We start from the raw sequence: 20,854 nt of genomic DNA, 5'->3' as shown, positions 1-20,854 counted from the left end.
GATCCAGTGGAAAATATGTATTGTGCAGAACATTGAAAGAATATTTTGAACAGATTTTTTTTTCATTTTACATCTTTTTTTAGCGCACAGGGACGAGGTGGCCGAGTGGTTAAGGCGATGGACTGCTAATCCATTGTGCTCTGCACGCATGGGTTCGAATCCCATCCTCGTCGAAGAGCTCTTCTTTGAATGTGCATGAGCTTAATTTGAGACTCTGCAGTTGCTGTACCCTGGCTCTTCAGAGCTCACATCCCTTGTGAAGTTTGCAGCAGTAAATGCAGCTGCACACACTGTAAAAAGGGCAATATTATCAGCTTTAGCAACTCTTCTCATCAACGTAAAGCAAATTTAACTCTGAGTAATTTGGGAATTATTTTGTTTAGGATCGTGCACCCGAAACTAGGTTGGTTAGATGGTACATGTCAAATGCTTCTGTACTCTTCGTCCACTTCCGCTTTGTCTACGTGCTGTGCATCGGAAATCCTGCAGCTGGTGCCGTCATCATGAAAACATTTTTGCAAACTTTGAAAAGAGTTTGAATTTTGGGCCCACATTCGGTGGAGCTATGTTTTAGGGCCCGGGTCATCGCCCCGTGAACTTGCGTGACCTTTGTGATTTTCACCTTTTCGAGGCACCTCAAAGTTGAGGATTTGAACCAAACTCATAGAGAAGCATGTCCTGGATATCCATAACAGGATTGCGTTAGTGATTGATGACTAGCATCTTGCTAACGTCAACATGTTAGTAGGCTGGGTGTTGGTTGAGATTAGGCCCAGGGATGGAGGCTCTTCCCGGGTGAGAGGGACCAGGAAGGGCCCTGGATGTCTGGAGCTTCAGGCTGGAGGGTTGGTAGGCTGCGTGTTGGTGGTGATTGGGCCGGGGAGGGCCTCGGGCTGGGTCTCCAGCAGCAGGTGGCTCCCCTGCCCTGCTGGAGCTTAACCAACACTTTGAAGCCATACAGGGGCACAGGCACTTAGTCTCCAAAGGCAAGCCCTTAACTACCTGCCATTTGGGAACATTGAAAGAATATTTTGAACAGATTTTTTTTTCATTTTACATCTTTTTTTAGTGCACAGGGACGAGGTGGCCGAGTGGTTAAGGCGATGGACTGCTAATCCATTGTGCTCTGCACGCATGGGTTCGAATCCCATCCTCGTCGAAGAGCTCTTCTTTGAATGTGCATGAGCTAAATTTGAGACTCTGCAGTTGCTGTACCCTGGCTCTTCAGAGCTCACATCCCTTGTGAAGTTTGCAGCAGTAAATGCAGCTGCACACACTGTAAAAAGGGCAATATTATCAGCTTTAGCAACTCTTCTCATCAACGTAAAGCAAATTTAACTCTGAGTAATTTGGGAATTATTTTGTTTAGGATCGTGCACCCGAAACTAGGTTGGTTAGATGGTACATGTCAAATGCTTCTGTACTCTTCGTCCACTTCCGCTTTGTCTACGTGCTGTGCATCGGAAATCCTGCAGCTGGTGCCGTCATCATGAAAACATTTTTGCAAACTTTGAAAAGAGTTTGAATTTTGGGCCCACATTCGGTGGAGCTATGTTTTAGGGCCCGGGTCATCGCCCCGTGAACTTGCGTGACCTTTGTGATTTTCACCTTTTCGAGGCACCTCAAAGTTGAGGATTTGAACCAAACTCATAGAGAAGCATGTCCTGGATATCCATAACAGGATTGCGTTAGTGATTGATGACTAGCATCTTGCTAACGTCAACATGTTAGTAGGCTGGGTGTTGGTTGAGATTAGGCCCAGGGATGGAGGCTCTTCCCGGGTGAGAGGGACCAGGAAGGGCCCTGGATGTCTGGAGCTTCAGGCTGGAGGGTTGGTAGGCTGCGTGTTGGTGGTGATTGGGCCGGGGAGGGCCTCGGGCTGGGTCTCCAGCAGCAGGTGGCTCCCCTGCCCTGCTGGAGCTTAACCAACACTTTGAAGCCATACAGGGGCACAGGCACTTAGTCTCCAAAGGCAAGCCCTTAACTACCTGCCATTTGGGAACATTGAAAGAATATTTTGAACAGATTTTTTTTTCATTTTACATCTTTTTTTAGCGCACAGGGACGAGGTGGCCGAGTGGTTAAGGCGATGGACTGCTAATCCATTGTGCTCTGCACGCATGGGTTCGAATCCCATCCTCGTCGAAGAGCTCTTCTTTGAATGTGCATGAGCTTAATTTGAGACTCTGCAGTTGCTGTACCCTGGCTCTTCAGAGCTCACATCCCTTGTGAAGTTTGCAGCAGTAAATGCAGCTGCACACACTGTAAAAAGGGCAATATTATCAGCTTTAGCAACTCTTCTCATCAACGTAAAGCAAATTTAACTCTGAGTAATTTGGGAATTATTTTGTTTAGGATCGTGCACCCGAAACTAGGTTGGTTAGATGGTACATGTCAAATGCTTCTGTACTCTTCGTCCACTTCCGCTTTGTCTACGTGCTGTGCATCGGAAATCCTGCAGCTGGTGCCGTCACCATGAAAACATTTTTGCAAACTTTGAAAAGAGTTTGAATTTTGGGCCCACATTCGGTGGAGCTATGTTTTAGGGCCCGGGTCATCGCCCCGTGAACTTGCGTGACCTTTGTGATTTTCACCTTTTCGAGGCACCTCAAAGTTGAGGATTTGAACCAAACTCATAGAGAAGCATGTCCTGGATATCCGTAACAGGATTGCGTTAGTGATTGATGACTAGCATGTTGCTAACGTCAACATGTTAGTAGGCTGGGTGTTGGTTGAGATTAGGCCCAGGGATGGAGGCTCTTCCCGGGTGAGAGGGACCAGGAAGGGCCCTGGATGTCTGGAGCTTCAGGCTGGAGGGTTGGTAGGCTGCGTGTTGGTGGTGATTGGGCCGGGGAGGGCCTCGGGCTGGGTCTCCAGCAGCAGGTGGCTCCCCTGCCCTGCTGGAGCTTAACCAACACTTTGAAGCCATACAGGGGCACAGGCACTTAGTCTCCAAAGGCAAGCCCTTAACTACCTGCCATTTGGGAACATTGAAAGAATATTTTGAACAGATTTTTTTTTCATTTTACATCTTTTTTTAGCGCACAGGGACGAGGTGGCCGAGTGGTTAAGGCGATGGACTGCTAATCCATTGTGCTCTGCACGCATGGGTTCGAATCCCATCCTCGTCGAAGAGCTCTTCTTTGAATGTGCATGAGCTTAATTTGAGACTCTGCAGTTGCTGTACCCTGGCTCTTCAGAGCTCACATCCCTTGTGAAGTTTGCAGCAGTAAATGCAGCTGCACACACTGTAAAAAGGGCAATATTATCAGCTTTAGCTGGGTGTTGGTTGAGATTAGGCCCAGGGATGGAGGCTCTTCCCGGGTGAGAGGGACCAGGAAGGGCCCTGGATGTCTGGAGCTTCAGGCTGGAGGGTTGGTAGGCTGCGTGTTGGTGGTGATTGGGCCGGGGAGGGCCTCGGGCTGGGTCTCCAGCAGCAGGTGGCTCCCCTGCCCTGCTGGAGCTTAACCAACACTTTGAAGCCATACAGGGGCACAGGCACTTAGTCTCCAAAGGCAAGCCCTTAACTACCTGCCATTTGGGAAACATCCGCAATGGCAGGGCATTGCCATCCAGTTATCGTTGTCAATAGGATATGTGCCATATGGGGACACTTTGAAGCCATACCAGGGGCACAGAGATCTTTCAGCCTTACCAGGGGCACGAGGACTTTGCTGTTTGGTTTATTTGTGTATAACAGTGGGGGGGTGCTTAAGAGTGGGTACCACGGTTCGGATGGAGGTACAGGTTATGGAGGTGTTCCAGACGTAGATGACCCAAAATGAGCCCACCCCCATGTCCTGCAGAAGCCCCTCAGTGGCCAAGGAAGAGTGTCCTGACAATACTCTTACAACATAATGGTGAAGGAAATAAATGTCCTTCTCAAAGCGAGTCCTTTTGTCAGATTAAATGGAGAATGCAGGCATCGATCCAGCTACCTCTCGCATGCTAAGCGAGCGCTCTACCATTTGAGCTAATTCCCCATGGCCTGAGGTGCAAAGTGACTACATATGCCCGGATCCAGTGGAAAATATGTATTGTGCAGAACATTGAAAGAATATTTTGAACAGATTTTTTTTTCATTTTACATCTTTTTTTAGCGCACAGGGACGAGGTGGCCGAGTGGTTAAGGCGATGGACTGCTAATCCATTGTGCTCTGCACGCATGGGTTCGAATCCCATCCTCGTCGAAGAGCTCTTCTTTGAATGTGCATGAGCTTAATTTGAGACTCTGCAGTTGCTGTACCCTGGCTCTTCAGAGCTCACATCCCTTGTGAAGTTTGCAGCAGTAAATGCAGCTGCACACACTGTAAAAAGGGCAATATTATCAGCTTTAGCAACTCTTCTCATCAACGTAAAGCAAATTTAACTCTGAGTAATTTGGGAATTATTTTGTTTAGGATCGTGCACCCGAAACTAGGTTGGTTAGATGGTACATGTCAAATGCTTCTGTACTCTTCGTCCACTTCCGCTTTGTCTACGTGCTGTGCATCGGAAATCCTGCAGCTGGTGCCGTCACCATGAAAACATTTTTGCAAACTTTGAAAAGAGTTTGAATTTTGGGCCCACATTCGGTGGAGCTATGTTTTAGGGCCCGGGTCATCGCCCCGTGAACTTGCGTGACCTTTGTGATTTTCACCTTTTCGAGGCACCTCAAAGTTGAGGATTTGAACCAAACTCATAGAGAAGCATGTCCTGGATATCCGTAACAGGATTGCGTTAGTGATTGATGACTAGCATGTTGCTAACGTCAACATGTTAGTAGGCTGGGTGTTGGTTGAGATTAGGCCCAGGGATGGAGGCTCTTCCCGGGTGAGAGGGACCAGGAAGGGCCCTGGATGTCTGGAGCTTCAGGCTGGAGGGTTGGTAGGCTGCGTGTTGGTGGTGATTGGGCCGGGGAGGGCCTCGGGCTGGGTCTCCAGCAGCAGGTGGCTCCCCTGCCCTGCTGGAGCTTAACCAACACTTTGAAGCCATACAGGGGCACAGGCACTTAGTCTCCAAAGGCAAGCCCTTAACTACCTGCCATTTGGGAAACATCCGCAATGGCAGGGCATTGCCATCCAGTTATCGTTGTCAATAGGATATGTGCCATATGGGGACACTTTGAAGCCATACCAGGGGCACAGAGATCTTTCAGCCTTACCAGGGGCACGAGGACTTTGCTGTTTGGTTTATTTGTGTATAACAGTGGGGGGGGTGCTTAAGAGTGGGTACCACGGTTCGGATGGAGGTACAGGTTATGGAGGTGTTCCAGACGTAGATGACCCAAAATGAGCCCACCCCCATGTCCTGCAGAAGCCCCTCAGTGGCCAAGGAAGAGTGTCCTGACAATACTCTTACAACATAATGGTGAAGGAAATAAATGTCCTTCTCAAAGCGAGTCCTTTTGTCAGATTAAATGGAGAATGCAGGCATCGATCCAGCTACCTCTCGCATGCTAAGCGAGCGCTCTACCATTTGAGCTAATTCCCCATGGCCTGAGGTGCAAAGTGACTACATATGCCCGGATCCAGTGGAAAATATGTATTGTGCAGAACATTGAAAGAATATTTTGAACAGATTTTTTTTTCATTTTACATCTTTTTTTAGCGCACAGGGACGAGGTGGCCGAGTGGTTAAGGCGATGGACTGCTAATCCATTGTGCTCTGCACGCATGGGTTCGAATCCCATCCTCGTCGAAGAGCTCTTCTTTGAATGTGCATGAGCTTAATTTGAGACTCTGCAGTTGCTGTACCCTGGCTCTTCAGAGCTCACATCCCTTGTGAAGTTTGCAGCAGTAAATGCAGCTGCACACACTGTAAAAAGGGCAATATTATCAGCTTTAGCAACTCTTCTCATCAACGTAAAGCAAATTTAACTCTGAGTAATTTGGGAATTATTTTGTTTAGGATCGTGCACCCGAAACTAGGTTGGTTAGATGGTACATGTCAAATGCTTCTGTACTCTTCGTCCACTTCCGCTTTGTCTACGTGCTGTGCATCGGAAATCCTGCAGCTGGTGCCGTCATCATGAAAACATTTTTGCAAACTTTGAAAAGAGTTTGAATTTTGGGCCCACATTCGGTGGAGCTATGTTTTAGGGCCCGGGTCATCGCCCCGTGAACTTGCGTGACCTTTGTGATTTTCACCTTTTCGAGGCACCTCAAAGTTGAGGATTTGAACCAAACTCATAGAGAAGCATGTCCTGGATATCCGTAACAGGATTGCGTTAGTGATTGATGACTAGCATGTTGCTAACGTCAACATGTTAGTAGGCTGGGTGTTGGTTGAGATTAGGCCCAGGGATGGAGGCTCTTCCCGGGTGAGAGGGACCAGGAAGGGCCCTGGATGTCTGGAGCTTCAGGCTGGAGGGTTGGTAGGCTGCGTGTTGGTGGTGATTGGGCCGGGGAGGGCCTCGGGCTGGGTCTCCAGCAGCAGGTGGCTCCCCTGCCCTGCTGGAGCTTAACCAACACTTTGAAGCCATACAGGGGCACAGGCACTTAGTCTCCAAAGGCAAGCCCTTAACTACCTGCCATTTGGGAAACATCCGCAATGGCAGGGCATTGCCATCCAGTTATCGTTGTCAATAGGATATGTGCCATATGGGGACACTTTGAAGCCATACCAGGGGCACAGAGATCTTTCAGCCTTACCAGGGGCACGAGGACTTTGCTGTTTGGTTTATTTGTGTATAACAGTGGGGGGGTGCTTAAGAGTGGGTACCACGGTTCGGATGGAGGTACAGGTTATGGAGGTGTTCCAGACGTAGATGACCCAAAATGAGCCCACCCCCATGTCCTGCAGAAGCCCCTCAGTGGCCAAGGAAGAGTGTCCTGACAATACTCTTACAACATAATGGTGAAGGAAATAAATGTCCTTCTCAAAGCGAGTCCTTTTGTCAGATTAAATGGAGAATGCAGGCATCGATCCAGCTACCTCTCGCATGCTAAGCGAGCGCTCTACCATTTGAGCTAATTCCCCATGGCCTGAGGTGCAAAGTGACTACATATGCCCGGATCCAGTGGAAAATATGTATTGTGCAGAACATTGAAAGAATATTTTGAACAGATTTTTTTTTCATTTTACATCTTTTTTTAGCGCACAGGGACGAGGTGGCCGAGTGGTTAAGGCGATGGACTGCTAATCCATTGTGCTCTGCACGCATGGGTTCGAATCCCATCCTCGTCGAAGAGCTCTTCTTTGAATGTGCATGAGCTTAATTTGAGACTCTGCAGTTGCTGTACCCTGGCTCTTCAGAGCTCACATCCCTTGTGAAGTTTGCAGCAGTAAATGCAGCTGCACACACTGTAAAAAGGGCAATATTATCAGCTTTAGCAACTCTTCTCATCAACGTAAAGCAAATTTAACTCTGAGTAATTTGGGAATTATTTTGTTTAGGATCGTGCACCCGAAACTAGGTTGGTTAGATGGTACATGTCAAATGCTTCTGTACTCTTCGTCCACTTCCGCTTTGTCTACGTGCTGTGCATCGGAAATCCTGCAGCTGGTGCCGTCATCATGAAAACATTTTTGCAAACTTTGAAAAGAGTTTGAATTTTGGGCCCACATTCGGTGGAGCTATGTTTTAGGGCCCGGGTCATCGCCCCGTGAACTTGCGTGACCTTTGTGATTTTCACCTTTTCGAGGCACCTCAAAGTTGAGGATTTGAACCAAACTCATAGAGAAGCATGTCCTGGATATCCGTAACAGGATTGCGTTAGTGATTGATGACTAGCATGTTGCTAACGTCAACATGTTAGTAGGCTGGGTGTTGGTTGAGATTAGGCCCAGGGATGGAGGCTCTTCCCGGGTGAGAGGGACCAGGAAGGGCCCTGGATGTCTGGAGCTTCAGGCTGGAGGGTTGGTAGGCTGCGTGTTGGTGGTGATTGGGCCGGGGAGGGCCTCGGGCTGGGTCTCCAGCAGCAGGTGGCTCCCCTGCCCTGCTGGAGCTTAACCAACACTTTGAAGCCATACAGGGGCACAGGCACTTAGTCTCCAAAGGCAAGCCCTTAACTACCTGCCATTTGGGAAACATCCGCAATGGCAGGGCATTGCCATCCAGTTATCGTTGTCAATAGGATATGTGCCATATGGGGACACTTTGAAGCCATACCAGGGGCACAGAGATCTTTCAGCCTTACCAGGGGCACGAGGACTTTGCTGTTTGGTTTATTTGTGTATAACAGTGGGGGGGGTGCTTAAGAGTGGGTACCACGGTTCGGATGGAGGTACAGGTTATGGAGGTGTTCCAGACGTAGATGACCCAAAATGAGCCCACCCCCATGTCCTGCAGAAGCCCCTCAGTGGCCAAGGAAGAGTGTCCTGACAATACTCTTACAACATAATGGTGAAGGAAATAAATGTCCTTCTCAAAGCGAGTCCTTTTGTCAGATTAAATGGAGAATGCAGGCATCGATCCAGCTACCTCTCGCATGCTAAGCGAGCGCTCTACCATTTGAGCTAATTCCCCATGGCCTGAGGTGCAAAGTGACTACATATGCCCGGATCCAGTGGAAAATATGTATTGTGCAGAACATTGAAAGAATATTTTGAACAGATTTTTTTTTCATTTTACATCTTTTTTTAGCGCACAGGGACGAGGTGGCCGAGTGGTTAAGGCGATGGACTGCTAATCCATTGTGCTCTGCACGCATGGGTTCGAATCCCATCCTCGTCGAAGAGCTCTTCTTTGAATGTGCATGAGCTTAATTTGAGACTCTGCAGTTGCTGTACCCTGGCTCTTCAGAGCTCACATCCCTTGTGAAGTTTGCAGCAGTAAATGCAGCTGCACACACTGTAAAAAGGGCAATATTATCAGCTTTAGCAACTCTTCTCATCAACGTAAAGCAAATTTAACTCTGAGTAATTTGGGAATTATTTTGTTTAGGATCGTGCACCCGAAACTAGGTTGGTTAGATGGTACATGTCAAATGCTTCTGTACTCTTCGTCCACTTCCGCTTTGTCTACGTGCTGTGCATCGGAAATCCTGCAGCTGGTGCCGTCATCATGAAAACATTTTTGCAAACTTTGAAAAGAGTTTGAATTTTGGGCCCACATTCGGTGGAGCTATGTTTTAGGGCCCGGGTCATCGCCCCGTGAACTTGCGTGACCTTTGTGATTTTCACCTTTTCGAGGCACCTCAAAGTTGAGGATTTGAACCAAACTCATAGAGAAGCATGTCCTGGATATCCGTAACAGGATTGCGTTAGTGATTGATGACTAGCATGTTGCTAACGTCAACATGTTAGTAGGCTGGGTGTTGGTTGAGATTAGGCCCAGGGATGGAGGCTCTTCCCGGGTGAGAGGGACCAGGAAGGGCCCTGGATGTCTGGAGCTTCAGGCTGGAGGGTTGGTAGGCTGCGTGTTGGTGGTGATTGGGCCGGGGAGGGCCTCGGGCTGGGTCTCCAGCAGCAGGTGGCTCCCCTGCCCTGCTGGAGCTTAACCAACACTTTGAAGCCATACAGGGGCACAGGCACTTAGTCTCCAAAGGCAAGCCCTTAACTACCTGCCATTTGGGAAACATCCGCAATGGCAGGGCATTGCCATCCAGTTATCGTTGTCAATAGGATATGTGCCATATGGGGACACTTTGAAGCCATACCAGGGGCACAGAGATCTTTCAGCCTTACCAGGGGCACGAGGACTTTGCTGTTTGGTTTATTTGTGTATAACAGTGGGGGGGGGGTGCTTAAGAGTGGGTACCACGGTTCGGATGGAGGTACAGGTTATGGAGGTGTTCCAGACGTAGATGACCCAAAATGAGCCCACCCCCATGTCCTGCAGAAGCCCCTCAGTGGCCAAGGAAGAGTGTCCTGACAATACTCTTACAACATAATGGTGAAGGAAATAAATGTCCTTCTCAAAGCGAGTCCTTTTGTCAGATTAAATGGAGAATGCAGGCATCGATCCAGCTACCTCTCGCATGCTAAGCGAGCGCTCTACCATTTGAGCTAATTCCCCATGGCCTGAGGTGCAAAGTGACTACATATGCCCGGATCCAGTGGAAAATATGTATTGTGCAGAACATTGAAAGAATATTTTGAACAGATTTTTTTTTCATTTTACATCTTTTTTTAGCGCACAGGGACGAGGTGGCCGAGTGGTTAAGGCGATGGACTGCTAATCCATTGTGCTCTGCACGCATGGGTTCGAATCCCATCCTCGTCGAAGAGCTCTTCTTTGAATGTGCATGAGCTTAATTTGAGACTCTGCAGTTGCTGTACCCTGGCTCTTCAGAGCTCACATCCCTTGTGAAGTTTGCAGCAGTAAATGCAGCTGCACACACTGTAAAAAGGGCAATATTATCAGCTTTAGCAACTCTTCTCATCAACGTAAAGCAAATTTAACTCTGAGTAATTTGGGAATTATTTTGTTTAGGATCGTGCACCCGAAACTAGGTTGGTTAGATGGTACATGTCAAATGCTTCTGTACTCTTCGTCCACTTCCGCTTTGTCTACGTGCTGTGCATCGGAAATCCTGCAGCTGGTGCCGTCATCATGAAAACATTTTTGCAAACTTTGAAAAGAGTTTGAATTTTGGGCCCACATTCGGTGGAGCTATGTTTTAGGGCCCGGGTCATCGCCCCGTGAACTTGCGTGACCTTTGTGATTTTCACCTTTTCGAGGCACCTCAAAGTTGAGGATTTGAACCAAACTCATAGAGAAGCATGTCCTGGATATCCGTAACAGGATTGCGTTAGTGATTGATGACTAGCATGTTGCTAACGTCAACATGTTAGTAGGCTGGGTGTTGGTTGAGATTAGGCCCAGGGATGGAGGCTCTTCCCGGGTGAGAGGGACCAGGAAGGGCCCTGGATGTCTGGAGCTTCAGGCTGGAGGGTTGGTAGGCTGCGTGTTGGTGGTGATTGGGCCGGGGAGGGCCTCGGGCTGGGTCTCCAGCAGCAGGTGGCTCCCCTGCCCTGCTGGAGCTTAACCAACACTTTGAAGCCATACAGGGGCACAGGCACTTAGTCTCCAAAGGCAAGCCCTTAACTACCTGCCATTTGGGAAACATCCGCAATGGCAGGGCATTGCCATCCAGTTATCGTTGTCAATAGGATATGTGCCATATGGGGACACTTTGAAGCCATACCAGGGGCACAGAGATCTTTCAGCCTTACCAGGGGCACGAGGACTTTGCTGTTTGGTTTATTTGTGTATAACAGTGGGGGGGGGGTGCTTAAGAGTGGGTACCACGGTTCGGATGGAGGTACAGGTTATGGAGGTGTTCCAGACGTAGATGACCCAAAATGAGCCCACCCCCATGTCCTGCAGAAGCCCCTCAGTGGCCAAGGAAGAGTGTCCTGACAATACTCTTACAACATAATGGTGAAGGAAATAAATGTCCTTCTCAAAGCGAGTCCTTTTGTCAGATTAAATGGAGAATGCAGGCATCGATCCAGCTACCTCTCGCATGCTAAGCGAGCGCTCTACCATTTGAGCTAATTCCCCATGGCCTGAGGTGCAAAGTGACTACATATGCCCGGATCCAGTGGAAAATATGTATTGTGCAGAACATTGAAAGAATATTTTGAACAGATTTTTTTTTCATTTTACATCTTTTTTTAGCGCACAGGGACGAGGTGGCCGAGTGGTTAAGGCGATGGACTGCTAATCCATTGTGCTCTGCACGCATGGGTTCGAATCCCATCCTCGTCGAAGAGCTCTTCTTTGAATGTGCATGAGCTTAATTTGAGACTCTGCAGTTGCTGTACCCTGGCTCTTCAGAGCTCACATCCCTTGTGAAGTTTGCAGCAGTAAATGCAGCTGCACACACTGTAAAAAGGGCAATATTATCAGCTTTAGCAACTCTTCTCATCAACGTAAAGCAAATTTAACTCTGAGTAATTTGGGAATTATTTTGTTTAGGATCGTGCACCCGAAACTAGGTTGGTTAGATGGTACATGTCAAATGCTTCTGTACTCTTCGTCCACTTCCGCTTTGTCTACGTGCTGTGCATCGGAAATCCTGCAGCTGGTGCCGTCATCATGAAAACATTTTTGCAAACTTTGAAAAGAGTTTGAATTTTGGGCCCACATTCGGTGGAGCTATGTTTTAGGGCCCGGGTCATCGCCCCGTGAACTTGCGTGACCTTTGTGATTTTCACCTTTTCGAGGCACCTCAAAGTTGAGGATTTGAACCAAACTCATAGAGAAGCATGTCCTGGATATCCGTAACAGGATTGCGTTAGTGATTGATGACTAGCATGTTGCTAACGTCAACATGTTAGTAGGCTGGGTGTTGGTTGAGATTAGGCCCAGGGATGGAGGCTCTTCCCGGGTGAGAGGGACCAGGAAGGGCCCTGGATGTCTGGAGCTTCAGGCTGGAGGGTTGGTAGGCTGCGTGTTGGTGGTGATTGGGCCGGGGAGGGCCTCGGGCTGGGTCTCCAGCAGCAGGTGGCTCCCCTGCCCTGCTGGAGCTTAACCAACACTTTGAAGCCATACAGGGGCACAGGCACTTAGTCTCCAAAGGCAAGCCCTTAACTACCTGCCATTTGGGAAACATCCGCAATGGCAGGGCATTGCCATCCAGTTATCGTTGTCAATAGGATATGTGCCATATGGGGACACTTTGAAGCCATACCAGGGGCACAGAGATCTTTCAGCCTTACCAGGGGCACGAGGACTTTGCTGTTTGGTTTATTTGTGTATAACAGTGGGGGGGGGGGTGCTTAAGAGTGGGTACCACGGTTCGGATGGAGGTACAGGTTATGGAGGTGTTCCAGACGTAGATGACCCAAAATGAGCCCACCCCCATGTCCTGCAGAAGCCCCTCAGTGGCCAAGGAAGAGTGTCCTGACAATACTCTTACAACATAATGGTGAAGGAAATAAATGTCCTTCTCAAAGCGAGTCCTTTTGTCAGATTAAATGGAGAATGCAGGCATCGATCCAGCTACCTCTCGCATGCTAAGCGAGCGCTCTACCATTTGAGCTAATTCCCCATGGCCTGAGGTGCAAAGTGACTACATATGCCCGGATCCAGTGGAAAATATGTATTGTGCAGAACATTGAAAGAATATTTTGAACAGATTTTTTTTTTCATTTTACATCTTTTTTTAGCGCACAGGGACGAGGTGGCCGAGTGGTTAAGGCGATGGACTGCTAATCCATTGTGCTCTGCACGCATGGGTTCGAATCCCATCCTCGTCGAAGAGCTCTTCTTTGAATGTGCATGAGCTTAATTTGAGACTCTGCAGTTGCTGTACCCTGGCTCTTCAGAGCTCACATCCCTTGTGAAGTTTGCAGCAGTAAATGCAGCTGCACACACTGTAAAAAGGGCAATATTATCAGCTTTAGCAACTCTTCTCATCAACGTAAAGCAAATTTAACTCTGAGTAATTTGGGAATTATTTTGTTTAGGATCGTGCACCCGAAACTAGGTTGGTTAGATGGTACATGTCAAATGCTTCTGTACTCTTCGTCCACTTCCGCTTTGTCTACGTGCTGTGCATCGGAAATCCTGCAGCTGGTGCCGTCATCATGAAAACATTTTTGCAAACTTTGAAAAGAGTTTGAATTTTGGGCCCACATTCGGTGGAGCTATGTTTTAGGGCCCGGGTCATCGCCCCGTGAACTTGCGTGACCTTTGTGATTTTCACCTTTTCGAGGCACCTCAAAGTTGAGGATTTGAACCAAACTCATAGAGAAGCATGTCCTGGATATCCGTAACAGGATTGCGTTAGTGATTGATGACTAGCATGTTGCTAACGTCAACATGTTAGTAGGCTGGGTGTTGGTTGAGATTAGGCCCAGGGATGGAGGCTCTTCCCGGGTGAGAGGGACCAGGAAGGGCCCTGGATGTCTGGAGCTTCAGGCTGGAGGGTTGGTAGGCTGCGTGTTGCTGGTGATTGGGCCGGGGAGGGCCTCGGGCTGGGTCTCCAGCAGCAGGTGGCTCCCCTGCCCTGCTGGAGCTTAACCAACACTTTGAAGCCATACAGGGGCACAGGCACTTAGTCTCCAAAGGCAAGCCCTTAACTACCTGCCATTTGGGAAACATCCGCAATGGCAGGGCATTGCCATCCAGTTATCGTTGTCAATAGGATATGTGCCATATGGGGACACTTTGAAGCCATACCAGGGGCACAGAGATCTTTCAGCCTTACCAGGGGCACGAGGACTTTGCTGTTTGGTTTATTTGTGTATAACAGTGGGGGGGGGGGGTGCTTAAGAGTGGGTACCACGGTTCGGATGGAGGTACAGGTTATGGAGGTGTTCCAGACGTAGATGACCCAAAATGAGCCCACCCCCATGTCCTGCAGAAGCCCCTCAGTGGCCAAGGAAGAGTGTCCTGACAATACTCTTACAACATAATGGTGAAGGAAATAAATGTCCTTCTCAAAGCGAGTCCTTTTGTCAGATTAAATGGAGAATGCAGGCATCGATCCAGCTACCTCTCGCATGCTAAGCGAGCGCTCTACCATTTGAGCTAATTCCCCATGGCCTGAGGTGCAAAGTGACTACATATGCCCGGATCCAGTGGAAAATATGTATTGTGCAGAACATTGAAAGAATATTTTGAACAGATTTTTTTTTCATCTTTTTTTAGCGCACAGGGACGAGGTGGCCGAGTGGTTAAGGCGATGGACTGCTAATCCATTGTGCTCTGCACGCATGGGTTCGAATCCCATCCTCGTCGAAGAGCTCTTCTTTGAATGTGCATGAGCTTAATTTGAGACTCTGCAGTTGCTGTACCCTGGCTCTTCAGAGCTCACATCCCTTGTGAAGTTTGCAGCAGTAAATGCAGCTGCACACACTGTAAAAAGGGCAATATTATCAGCTTTAGCAACTCTTCTCATCAACGTAAAGCAAATTTAACTCTGAGTAATTTGGGAATTATTTTGTTTAGGATCGTGCACCCGAAACTAGGTTGGTTAGATGGTACATGTCAAATGCTTCTGTACTCTTCGTCCACTTCCGCTTTGTCTACGTGCTGTGCATCGGAAATCCTGCAGCTGGTGCCGTCATCATGAAAACATTTTTGCAAACTTTGAAAAGAGTTTGAATTTTGGGCCCACATTCGGTGGAGCTATGTTTTAGGGCCCGGGTCATCGCCCCGTGAACTTGCGTGACCTTTGTGATTTTCACCTTTTCGAGGCACCTCAAAGTTGAGGATTTGAACCAAACTCATAGAGAAGCATGTCCTGGATATCCGTAACAGGATTGCGTTAGTGATTGATGACTAGCATGTTGCTAACGTCAACATGTTAGTAGGCTGGGTGTTGGTTGAGATTAGGCCCAGGGATGGAGGCTCTTCCCGGGTGAGAGGGACCAGGAAGGGCCCTGGATGTCTGGAGCTTCAGGCTGGAGGGTTGGTAGGCTGCGTGTTGCTGGTGATTGGGCCGGGGAGGGCCTCGGGCTGGGTCTCCAGCAGCAGGTGGCTCCCCTGCCCTGCTGGAGCTTAACCAACACTTTGAAGCCATACAGGGGCACAGGCACTTAGTCTCCAAAGGCAAGCCCTTAACTACCTGCCATTTGGGAAACATCCGCAATGGCAGGGCATTGCCATCCAGTTATCGTTGTCAATAGGATATGTGCCATATGGGGACACTTTGAAGCCATACCAGGGGCACAGAGATCTTTCAGCCTTACCAGGGGCACGAGGACTTTGCTGTTTGGTTTATTTGTGTATAACAGTGGGGGGGGGGGGGTGCTTAAGAGTGGGTACCACGGTTCGGATGGAGGTACAGGTTATGGAGGTGTTCCAGACGTAGATGACCCAAAATGAGCCCACCCCCATGTCCTGCAGAAGCCCCTCAGTGGCCAAGGAAGAGTGTCCTGACAATACTCTTACAACATAATGGTGAAGGAAATAAATGTCCTTCTCAAAGCGAGTCCTTTTGTCAGATTAAATGGAGAATGCAGGCATCGATCCAGCTACCTCTCGCATGCTAAGCGAGCGCTCTACCATTTGAGCTAATTCCCCATGGCCTGAGGTGCAAAGTGACTACATATGCCCGGATCCAGTGGAAAATATGTATTGTGCAGAACATTGAAAGAATATTTTGAACAGATTTTTTTTTTCATTTTACATCTTTTTTTAGCGCACAGGGACGAGGTGGCCGAGTGGTTAAGGCGATGGACTGCTAATCCATTGTGCTCTGCACGCATGGGTTCGAATCCCATCCTCGTCGAAGAGCTCTTCTTTGAATGTGCATGAGCTTAATTTGAGACTCTGCAGTTGCTGTACCCTGGCTCTTCAGAGCTCACATCCCTTGTGAAGTTTGCAGCAGTAAATGCAGCTGCACACACTGTAAAAAGGGCAATTGTTGTGAAGGACTAGAGACTTTCACATGACCAGGTAGACTTTTTGCTGACTGTCTATGCTTCTGTGCGTGCAACCCTCGTGGCTACACCTGTGGAGTTAACTGGGGGTGCGAGTCCGAGGGCGCATGCGCATGAACCAGTGGACGGAGAGACGGAAGGATACCTTGCGTGCTGTGGAGTTATCGTGCCTTTCGGATGCTGTTGTGCGTTCATAAACCGTAAGTTTAGCATTTCTTGTTTTGCGTTAAGCTGTTAATGCGAGTTTGTGGAATAGCGGCATGAATATCCACGTATGTTGCCGAAGATTGCGTTTATAGCGTGTAACGCGCTTACCGCGAGCACCGCGAGCGCCGCAATTAAGTAAACAACGGAGTTGTTAACCCTTTCCTGCCGTGTAAACAGAGACTTTAACCCTTTCCTGCCATGTAAAACGGAGATGAAGCTTGTAATTGGATAATATGTTTACTTTACGGCGTAGAATATATTTGTAGTAGTGTCTATTTAGCCATTGCCCATGTGGTTCTTATATGATTAGCCATATTTTGCTGTTAATGTTGCAGTCACAATGCATATGTATCTAAGAGGCACTGTTATATTCTGTTTACTTATAGAAACCACAATTTCATAACTTCAATAAAACTCTGGACCGGTTCATCATGTCTGCATTTTAATCAGATGCTCCACGGTGGCTCCTGCATAATTAATACTAGGATCAACGAAACATATGGTGCCGAAACCCGGGAGGAGAAGTTGCCGTGGAATTAATTCATGATGTACACCGATCAACCCAGCCATCCAGCAGATGTTAGGCCAAGGCGTGAGAGAAGGCCACCAGTGTGGTTCAACGACTATGATGTTGAGTATCCAAATTATTTACGGTCCCCTCGAGTAGCTGGAGTCCCAGACAGAGGCGCGGAGAGGGCTGCCGAGACGGACCCTCTTGCTCTCTACTTACCCACACAGCAGTCTGATTATGCCGGTGCGACCAGCCCAAGCCGGCCTGGACTATTTAGACCACTGTACCAGAGCACTCCAGTTTACCCTGCTTCTGCAGCTCCAGAGGCTACATCTGCCATTTTGGATGTACTAAGACAACTTCAAGAGGATAATCAGAAGCTACATCGAACGGTCATTCAGATGCAGCAACAAATAAACACCAGAGCATCAGAACCCGAAACATTGCCTCCACCTCCTCCTCCTCCTCCACCTACGGTGGATAATTCCACTCACCTTCAACTATACGACACATTGCCTCCTCCTCCTCCCCCGCCTGCTGAGGACCACTCTGCCCCCCCTCAACCATTCATAAGAGATATAAGCTTAAAATGGCCGCCACCACCTTTACAGTTGCAGTACGCTGGTGCACAAGATGGCGCCCTTAAAGAGGAGCAATACTTCCCCCCTCTGCCACCACATCCAGTTGTTGGGCCTGAGCAACGCTCACACCCCTCAAGAAACTACAGTAATGCGGTGGATGGGCTTACAGAGTGCATGCAGAGGATGGGAGAGCTACCACAGCGCCGAAGACCTGTCACACCAGAGTACTATGAGCCAAACCCAGGTTCTGAATGGGATTCAGTCAGTAATGCGCCATCAGATAGAGGACGGCCTATGCCTTCAGTTCAAGCCCAGCACCCCAGACACCACCAGCAAGAGCGTGTATACCGTGGACCGAAGCCGAAGATCCCCCATTTCACGAAACCTGACCCCAGAGAGTTTAATAGGCTCAAGACAGCGCTTGATAACCTATTGCCGGATGATGCAACAGAGCGATTTAAATATCAAATATTAGTGGATCATTTGAGATTTGAAGAAGCTCTGCTAATTGCAGATTCTTATACCAGCTCCAAGAGGCCATATTCAGACACTATGGCATCCCTAACTGACCATTATGGACAGCCTCACCAATTAGCCCTGCGACATATCGCTGAAATGATGGATGCTGCCAATATCCGCGCTAACGACACTGGTGCGTTTAAGAGGTTTGCACTTCGTGTCCGGGCTTTACATGGGATGCTGGACCAATTAGGTGAGAGTGGGCAGATTGAGATGCAATGTGGGTCTCATGTGACGAGATTGCTGCTGAAGCTGCCACAAGACCTGAGAGCGCAGTTCAAGCGTTACTTGTACCCTAAAAACATCCGCATCCCCACCTTGCACCATTTCGCTGAGTGGTTAGATTTTGAGCTGAAAATGCAGGAGACTGTGTTCGAGACGATCAGTGTGATTGGGGCTGCTGACGATTCCAAGAAGGAGAAGCGTAGGGAACCAAAGTCCACCCGTACCACCAGCGTTTTTCATGGATCTGAACAGCAAGTCAGCACAGCTGTGAGTGAGAAACCCCCGACACTCAGCAACAAGCAAAGTGATAGACAGGCCTATTGCTCTTACTGTTCGAATGATCAACATTATCTGAGTCAATGCTCCAACTTCAGCCAGCTAACCACTGAACAGAAGAAGAGCTGGATAACGGCAAACAGGAAGTGCTGGCGATGTGGGCGTGCTCATCAGGCCTCTCAGTGTCGCCTCAAGACCACCTGCAAGAAGTGTAAAGGGAGGCATCTGGAAATCTTGCATGACGTCAATGTCAGGGTACCCTCTGATGAGAGCAGCAACACAGTCACTAAGCCAAGTGATGTGTTCTACCTCGATAGACGATCAGGTGGCAGTCCAGTGATGCTGAAGGTGAGCAAAGTCATCCTGCGCAATGGAAGGGAAAGCATGGAGGCATACGCCATATTGGACGATGGCTCTGAGCGCACGATTCTACTGGCTACAGCTGCACAAACACTGAAGCTTCGCGGCAAACCAGAAGGCCTAGCTCTGAGAACCGTGCGCCAGGAGGTGAAAGTAATACAGGGCCATTCTGTATCATTCACCATATCCCCTGTAGGCCAGCCAAACAAAGTATTTTCGGATAAGTGGAGCCTTCACGGCAGAGCCATTAGGCCTAGCAGACCATACTTACCCTGTGAAGGCGCTGCAGCAGAAGTACAAACACCTCCGAGGGCTGCCTCTCAGAGACCTCAACAGTGTCCACCCAGTCATCCTGATTGGTTCAGACTACCCCGAGCTAATCACACCCATTGAGCCTGTGCGACTTGGTCCCTCAGGTGGACCAGCTGCAGTGAAGACCAAGCTCGGATGGACACTGCAAGGGCCAACCAGGTTAGTTCAGCAGCAGCTACAGTCAAGCCAGTGTTTCCACGTGTCCACCGTTTCACCCTCCACTGAGCTGTTCCAGAATGTTGAAAGGCTTTGGCAATTAGACGTTCTACCATACAGGAGCGAGAAGCTTGTAACTCGGTCACGTCAGGATAAGGAAGCCATGGCCATGCTGGAGCAGAAAACTGTGCGCGTAGATGTGGAAGGGACACAGCGCTATGCCACACCGCTGCTGAGAGTTAACAATATGCCCAAGCTGCAAGTTCATAAGGAGGTAGTTCTTCCCCTACTGCGCAACATTGAGCGTCGCTTGGCAAAGGACCCAGAACGGGCGACTGCATACCGCGAGGAAATAGAGAAGCTGGAACGAGCAGGGTACATCGTGAAAGTCAAGGAAGAAGAGCTGAGCAGTGATGGTGAGTCATGGTTCATCCCTCACCATATGGTATCTCACAATGGGAAGAACCGCATTGTATTTAATTGCTCCTTTGTGCATAATGGAGCTAATTTGAATAACCTGCTTCTCCCTGGCCCAACCTTGACTTCTAGCCTGCTTGGTGTTCTCCTGAGATTTCGTGAGCATTCCATCGCTATCAGTAGCGATATAAAAGGAATGTTCCATCAGGTGAGGTTACTGCCCCAAGACAAAGCATTGCTCCGTTTCCTGTGGAGGGACTTACAGAAAGACACCCCCATTAGCATCTACGAATGGCAGGTTCTTCCATTTGGGACAACATGTAGCCCGTGCTGCGCCACATTCGCACTGTTGAAACATGTTAGCGACCACAGCCAGCCTGAGGAAGATGTCCGTTTAGCTGTTGAAAAATGTTTCTACGTTGACAACTGTCTCCGAAGCGTGCAAACTGTGGACGAAGCAAAGTCACTGGTGGACAAACTGCAGTCCCTCCTATCAGAGGGAGGATTTCAGCTGCGTCAGTGGGCAAGTAACACTCCTGAGACCATCAATCACCTTCCCAAGGACCTAAGATCAGAAAGCAACGAGTTGTGGTTGAATGCCACTGAGACTGATCCTCAGGAGTTAACTTTGGGATTACGATGGTTCTGCCAATCTGACACCCTCGGCTACAAATGTCGTCTATTGAACCAGGAAGTACCAACAATGAGACACATCTATCGGGTTTTAGCTAGCCTTTACGACCCGCTGGGATTCATTGTCCCCTTCACCACAAGAGCCAAAGTCTTGGTCCAGTCCCTGTGGAGCAAAACAAGGGACTGGGATGACCCAGCTCTGCCCAAAGACGCCATGCTGATGTGGACTGAGTGGCAGGATGAGTTACAGCGACTACCTCAGATTACCTTGCCCCGTTGCTACGTAAGTCCTCAGATGGACATAGAGGCTTGCACCAGAACAGTTCACATATTCTGCGATGCCTCCGAGCGTGCCTATGGTGCTGCTGCTTACCTACGCACTGAGGGTCAAGAT

General features: G+C 48.8%; 13 non-coding genes across 13 annotated transcripts; all 13 read left to right on the top strand.

Annotated features, from left to right (window-relative positions):
• Positions 1 to 91: 91 nt before the first annotated feature.
• Positions 92 to 173, top strand: trnas-gcu. The gene has a single exon. It is a non-coding gene; the product is annotated as a tRNA-Ser (tRNA).
• A 904-nt stretch (positions 174 to 1,077) lies between these two features.
• Positions 1,078 to 1,159, top strand: trnas-gcu. The gene has a single exon. It is a non-coding gene; the product is annotated as a tRNA-Ser (tRNA).
• A 904-nt stretch (positions 1,160 to 2,063) lies between these two features.
• On the top strand, positions 2,064 to 2,145 carry trnas-gcu. The gene has a single exon. It is a non-coding gene; the product is annotated as a tRNA-Ser (tRNA).
• A 904-nt stretch (positions 2,146 to 3,049) lies between these two features.
• Positions 3,050 to 3,131, top strand: trnas-gcu. The gene has a single exon. It is a non-coding gene; the product is annotated as a tRNA-Ser (tRNA).
• Positions 3,132 to 4,108: 977 nt separating this feature from the next.
• On the top strand, positions 4,109 to 4,190 carry trnas-gcu. Its single transcript has one exon. It is a non-coding gene; the product is annotated as a tRNA-Ser (tRNA).
• Positions 4,191 to 5,597: 1,407 nt separating this feature from the next.
• Positions 5,598 to 5,679, top strand: trnas-gcu. The gene has a single exon. It is a non-coding gene; the product is annotated as a tRNA-Ser (tRNA).
• A 1,406-nt stretch (positions 5,680 to 7,085) lies between these two features.
• On the top strand, positions 7,086 to 7,167 carry trnas-gcu. Its single transcript has one exon. It is a non-coding gene; the product is annotated as a tRNA-Ser (tRNA).
• Positions 7,168 to 8,574: 1,407 nt separating this feature from the next.
• trnas-gcu lies at positions 8,575 to 8,656 on the top strand. Its single transcript has one exon. It is a non-coding gene; the product is annotated as a tRNA-Ser (tRNA).
• A 1,409-nt stretch (positions 8,657 to 10,065) lies between these two features.
• Positions 10,066 to 10,147, top strand: trnas-gcu. The gene has a single exon. It is a non-coding gene; the product is annotated as a tRNA-Ser (tRNA).
• Positions 10,148 to 11,556: 1,409 nt separating this feature from the next.
• Positions 11,557 to 11,638, top strand: trnas-gcu. The gene has a single exon. It is a non-coding gene; the product is annotated as a tRNA-Ser (tRNA).
• A 1,411-nt stretch (positions 11,639 to 13,049) lies between these two features.
• trnas-gcu lies at positions 13,050 to 13,131 on the top strand. Its single transcript has one exon. It is a non-coding gene; the product is annotated as a tRNA-Ser (tRNA).
• Positions 13,132 to 14,535: 1,404 nt separating this feature from the next.
• trnas-gcu lies at positions 14,536 to 14,617 on the top strand. Its single transcript has one exon. It is a non-coding gene; the product is annotated as a tRNA-Ser (tRNA).
• A 1,413-nt stretch (positions 14,618 to 16,030) lies between these two features.
• On the top strand, positions 16,031 to 16,112 carry trnas-gcu. Its single transcript has one exon. It is a non-coding gene; the product is annotated as a tRNA-Ser (tRNA).
• The last annotated feature ends 4,742 nt before the right edge of the window (positions 16,113 to 20,854 follow it).

This window comes from Fundulus heteroclitus, unplaced genomic scaffold, assembly GCF_011125445.2.
Source record: "Fundulus heteroclitus isolate FHET01 unplaced genomic scaffold, MU-UCD_Fhet_4.1 scaffold_343, whole genome shotgun sequence".
In the NCBI taxonomy this organism is placed as follows: Eukaryota; Metazoa; Chordata; class Actinopteri; order Cyprinodontiformes; family Fundulidae; genus Fundulus; species Fundulus heteroclitus.
The sequence above is the reverse complement of the archived record's forward strand: the minus strand, read 5'-3'. Positions and strand labels throughout refer to the sequence as shown.